This window comes from Alligator mississippiensis, chromosome 3 (genome assembly GCF_030867095.1).
Source record: "Alligator mississippiensis isolate rAllMis1 chromosome 3, rAllMis1, whole genome shotgun sequence".
NCBI lineage: Eukaryota > Metazoa > Chordata > Crocodylia > Alligatoridae > Alligator > Alligator mississippiensis.
Window position 1 is genome coordinate 85,052,713 of NC_081826.1, and position 6,446 is coordinate 85,059,158.

A 6,446-nucleotide genomic window follows, 5' to 3' on the forward strand; every position below is an offset into this window, starting at 1 on the left:
TTTCTGAGAGAGAATTGTTTAAGAGAATAAGTAAAGAACAGAATGTAGTGAGAGAAATGTGAGAGGGAGAAAAAATAACAGACAAAATGACACTTAAGACACTACAAAATACAACATTAAAATAGTGAATACAGCTCATAAGGGAAAGAAGGTAACATAGCAGGAAGTTATTTAAAAATCCAGTATAATTGATTGTAATTGTAACATTGTCGCAGAGCATCCTGCAAACAATAGGAAAGTATTATTGCTTTAAATTACTTGGATCCATGCTCACATTGGACTTCACATCAGTACCTTGTACCTACCAGAGAAACTGATGAGCCAATCAGCAGACCAAATTCACTGAATCCCTGTCATAGGGCCACTGACAATTGGGTTGTGTGTCACCATATATCTTTCAAGCTGTTGGCTTGACACTTTGAATTATGCAGCAAAACATCAAGGGTTTGTTGACAGACAACCACAGTGTACTTACCTGTCAACATAACATTGACATCATCTGCTTACAAGCTACAGTGAAGGTTAAGAGGCTTGGAGTTGTCAAGTGAGCGGATTTGACGTGCTAATCACCTTTGCCCAAGTATAGTTGTGGTGGTTATGTTTTTTCTGGTATCATAGTGTGGCGGAGCACCTTTGGGGTGCTTGCCACATAACAGGGGCTGCAGTAGGCTGGGGCAGAGCCCAGCTGGGAAAGCAGCCAAGCAGAGCCCTCAAATCTCATTCTAAGGGGGGAGGTGTGTGGTGGAGCACCTTTGGGGTGCTCGCTACTTGAGGGCTCTCATGGGCTCCATTGGGAGCCTGCTTTGGAGCAGCAGCTGGGGAAACCTTCCCCTGGTACCATTTAAAGGGGGGAGGTGTGTGGCAGAGCACTGTGGGTGCCTGCCACTTCAAGATCAGAGCCAAGCAGCCAGCAGGTGCTTGACTGAGGCAGCCATTTTAGATCGCTGGCGGCCTATATAAACGGCTCAGTTCCCTGCTGGCTTGGAAGGTAGTAACATCATCTGGCTGCAAGGCTCCATAACATCTTAATTAAGTAAGAACAAGGCATAGCAGATGAGTCAGTTGGGGGGCGTGCCCAAAGGCAAGTGGGGAACCTAGCACTGTGGCTAGGCGGGGGGTCCCACATTGCCACATGTAGATGATACCATGCTGTCATCATGAACTTATGCACAGTTGTAGGGTAGAGGTCTTTAAATCACAGACTTATATGAGCTATTCCAAATTAGCATCAGAAAATAAGCCCTGCCAGATCTGGGTCAACCAGCCATTTACACAGACACATGATAGTCATCTTGCTGTCTAGGGCTATTCAGAATGAAATACAAATGGAGAGAAGAGGGAGAGAACATACAGAAGTGATGTTGCTCTCATCCATGCTGCCAATCAACACACTCCACTTCATTTGGTCAGATGGACACACAATTATCTACTTGAACTAGACAACTCCAGCTGAGGATACTAGACAACTTTTCACGTACCTAACACAGACTATCACTTATCCATACTGACCTTAAACTCCTGCTCAATGCACATGCTAGATAGATTCCTTTAAAATCACAGGAAAGGAATATTTTTTTCACTTTGGATAGATAGTTTAGTTCCTATGGTTATGGGTAAAAATTAGGGCTATGCAAAATTTTGCTGACTGTTTTGTTCCAACACTGTTTTGACTAATTTTGAGGTTGAAACAGCAAAATTGCAACAAAACAAAGGCTGTCGAAGTAGCCTCGAAACAAAATGAGGCTAGTTCAAATGTTTTGAAAGGCTAAACATTTCAGCCATAGGCTGGGGATGGGAAGTCATCCCCAGCGCAAGATCCGGCAGGGAATGGGGGCTTCAGCCCAGCTGAGCTGCTTTCCCCATCCCCCCAGCGTGATGTAGCATGGGGATGGGAAAGCAGCCCAGCTGAGCTGCCTCCTGCCCCCAGCATGATCTAGTGCGGGGGATGCAGAAGCAGCCCAGCTGGACTGCCTCCCACCCCCAGCACAATCTAGTGCAGGGGATGGGAAAGCAGCCCAGCTGGGCTGACTCCCAGACCCTGGCCCGATCTAGCACTGGGGATGGGAAGTCAGCACAGCTGGGCTGACTTCCCACCCCATTGAAACTTCAAAACAGTGTCAAAACAGCCTTTCCATTTCGATGGAACGGAATGGAACAGCTGTTTCAAATCAAAATGAAATTAGAAACGAAACGCTGTTCCGTCGAACTGTTAAAACTCAAGGTGAAACAGAACGGTGCTGTTTCGCACAGCCCTAGTAAAAATGTCAAGCCACAGTTATAACAAAGAACAATTTAATTAGCCAGCCTTCATTTTCCAAGCAGGAGCATTGTTTCCATTTTAGTGGCCTAAGAGTTTATAAGGAGTATAGGATCTCAGAAGGATCAATACAGAAGGAGGATAGGATCACAAGACACAGGAGGTGATAGTGCCTCTTTACTTGGCACTGGTTAGGCCTCTTCTGGCATGGTTTGTGCAGTTCTGAGCTCCGCATTTTCAAAAGGACATGGGGAAGTTAGAGAGGGTCAAGAGGTGGGCAACAAAGATAAGAAAGGCTTTGAAAAGCAAGTCATATGAGGAGAGACTGAAGGAGTTAGGCATGTTCAGCTTGCAGAAAAGGCACTTAAGAGGGGACATGATAGCAGTCAAATACCTGAAGGGCTGCCATGAAGAAGGAAAACATCTTTTCTCTCTTGCTGCAGAGAGGACATGGACAAATGGCTTGAAATTGCAGCAAAATTAGTTTATTGGGAAAATCTCACTGTTAGAACAGTGAGGCAGTGCAATAGACTGCCTAGGGAAGTTACAGACTCTCCATCACTGAAGGTGTTTAAGAAAAGGCCACTGGTCAGGGATGATCTAGGTGTAGCTATGACTGGCTATTTCCCATGCTTCTGGGCTTTGTTGGTTGTCTCTGTCCTTCTCTCCTCTCCCACCCCCACACACTTTTTTTTTTCTTCTTTATACATCAGGGTGTTTTGAAGCCTTCCCAGAGGCACTGGCTGTTAGGTACAGCCAAGGCTTGGGACTTTGGGGTATGCCAGTGCTCCTGCTTGGACCAAAGCTGGAGGTTCCTGGCTACAGGGTCTTGCCCCACTGCTCAGGGTCAGACTGATCATCATATTTGGGATCAGGAAGGAATTTTAACCCATGGTCAGATTTGTATGGACTGGGTTTTTTTGTCTTCCTCTACAGCAAGGAGGAGCATGGCCCTCTAACCCTGGACCTCTTGAGCATTTATTGACAACATTTTATAGAAGCAAGACATTGGCTCTTGTGGTTCTCCTGCTTTACCTGTGGCAGGTTAGGATGTTAGGTCTATGTTGTGTCAGGGTTATGTGTTACGCAGAGTTTACGTTATGGTTTGAATAGGGATGATCCTGCCTAAAGCAGGGGGTTGGACTAGATGACCTCTGGAAGTCCCTTCCAGCAATACTTCTCTATGATGCCATAACTCTAGGTAAGGATATTATTTTTGTTACAAGCCTAGTCTCCTATGGCCTTCACTCAGAATACTACAACCTCCAAATGTTTACACCTGAAAATTCTGTATCACTGCACTTTTTTGGCCAACAGAGTAGCTGCTGATCAATATTGGAGGAGCTTTTCATAGGTTGCTTCAGGAGTATCTAGTCACCCTCACTCCTCTTCATGCTTGGTGAATGAACTTTATTGTATACTAGCAAATTGCTCATCAGGAATGACAGGGGAAGGGGAGCTGGCAGGGATGGAGCCCCACATCCAGCCCTGCACCCCCCTTCCCCCCTGGTTTAGGTCTGACCCTGTCCCTCCTTTCCTCCTCTCTGCTTCAGGTCCGACCCCACTCCACCCCACTTTGGGTCCGCCCCTCACCCTGCCTCAGTTCAGGTCTGATCCCACTCCACCCCCTCCACCCACTTTGGGTCTGACCCCGCTCCCCACCCTGCTTCAGGTCCCCCCCTCCTTCTCCCTCCCCTCCGTTTGGGTCCAACCTTGCTCCTCTTCCTCCCCGCCTTCAGGTCTGACCCTGCTATGACAGAGGGGCTCCCACTTTAAAAGGAGCGGGGCTAGCTGAGAAAAAGTGCTTGTGCAAAATTATTTTTTTTGCCTCTGTGGAGGTGGGGCAGAGGGAATCACCACACTGGAGGCTGCAGGAAGAGGTGGGGCCAGCAGAGGGGAGCCTGCCTTTCTTCAGCTGGCCCTGCTGCTTGTAAAGTGCTCATGCCAATTTATTTTTTTTGTCGCGTGAAGGTGGGGAGGAGGGAGCCGCCACACCTGAGGCTGCAGGAGGTGGCGGTGCCAGCAGAGCTCCCATTTTAACTCAGCCAATTGGCGCATGTGCAGTTGGGCAAAAGTGTTACAGACAGACAGACAGGCAGACTAAGCCTTTTATTATATTAAATAATTAACAACCCATGAATTAACTCATTTCATATTCATTTAAAGGTGTCCTCTTTACTTCTCTTTACTAAGCCACAAGAAACTCTTGCTGTAGATGCCAGCTCTCATGTCTGTCTTTCTCAGAAGCTGCAAATCTAAACCATCTTCCATTGTTTCTCACCCAGCTGATGATCCATGGTGTCTCCTAGGTGTCAGGAAATAAAAAACGACCGACCAATCCGCATACATCTGCCCATGTCACAGTAATGCACTGATCACGAAGAGTTAACAGTGGCAGTGCACTACACTACACATGCGCAGTAAAGCCCCGGCCCTTTGTTGTAAACCAAGGCCGCATTGGCTGAGGCCAAGGGGCAAAATTGCTACATAACTTACGATTGGCTTCTTCTAAACACTGCCCATTGGCCGACCTAAAATTATACCCACTTGGCAATTAGTGATTGACTTGCTAAACATACAGAGGTAAGAGCAGTTTCCGCCTTCGTTGGAGAACTCCGTACACATCCCGGAGTAAACTTGGCGGACTGATCACCCACCAACAACTCCCCGTCACCGGTCGTACCTGACGTAACCCCGCCTGGTGCACAAAACCGAACCGACCCGGCTACCTAGTCTGTAACCGCTGCTTACGTTTGTAACTGCAATCAAAGCCAGCTTCTTCCTACGCTGCATACATCAGCGGCGTAAGTAAACAATCTATTTGTAAACCATACGCATCCGTGCCTAGTTCCTCTCCACACATCGAAGTACCCAACCTGATGTGGCAGGCACCTTAAGAGGGCCCGCCTAACTAGCCACCCCTCGCGGGGGGGAATCTCAGAAAGCGTCCACGACACTAGGGAACACAGAGACATTTATTGAGCCTTCAGAGGTTATGTCATAGTCTCATGTTCAATAGGTTTTACTTCTCACAACCCCATAGATAAAATGACAGTAACTTGCCATATTACTTAACATTTTCCACAATTTAAATTAAGATTTTTAATCTGACAGTGACCCTTTTACAACAGTTATATTTTATAATTTTGATTGAGCGTGCACAGCAAAGGTTTTTGTTGGAGTAAGACATGCTTAATGTTTGCCTTAAAGTTTTTCTTTTTAAATGAAGGGGACTTGGCAGTGCTTCTGACTTAATTTTATGTATGCACACAATTATAACAATAAAGAAATTGAAATGTATTTGAAGAATCAACTTCACTAGAGAAACTAAAATTAGTATATATTTATGGAAAAAAAATTAACATTGCTAGATTTACCAACATTCCAGATTTAAGTGACAGTCCAAATTCATGCCAGAGAACCTGAGGTCTTTAGGGAAGAAGTGCTTAAAGAGACAGCAAGTTAGAGCAGAAAAATCTGGAAACAAAAGAGATTCCATACAAAAGAGACAACACCCATTTAGTCTGAAAAAAAGAGGATGGAGAGAAGAATGAAAAACAGGTATTATGCCAAAGATATGGCCAGCTGGATGCATAACTACCCATTTGTATATCATCTCAGCTTTTTAACTTCAAATCTGATGTCACAATATTCTCTCACCTGTCTCTCCTTCTTCCGTTTCCTGTTCTGACTTATGCAGATGGACTTCTCTTCTGGACAGTCAGGCTGGTAGATGCCAAACTGAGTATTAAATTTATGCAAGTTTATAAACGTCAAATTAATAGATCAGCCATAATAGTGTAACTTTACCTTCAGATAAAATGTTTAAAAATACAACATGAAAAGAATTAAACCAACACTTATATAAAATTCTGACCTAAGCTAAACAACACACGTGAACATTCAGAGTTAAAGATAATGATCAGAAGCTTGATTTAGCTGAGAGCCAAGACAGTTTACACTGCTGTACTCTAGGGCAGCTGGCCCTTAGCAGCAGAAGTCTGCCTGGAAATACACCTATAATTCTTGCTGCAGTAAATACAAGAAGCCACCTGGTGCTGCCACTGATACGGTTTGCTGAGACATTAAGGTGATGGAATCATGAGCACCCTCACTGGTTGGGCTTGAAGTGAGGAGCAAGAGTGATGGGATAGGACTGTTGGACAAGGTAAACAAGGAGAAACCGAGG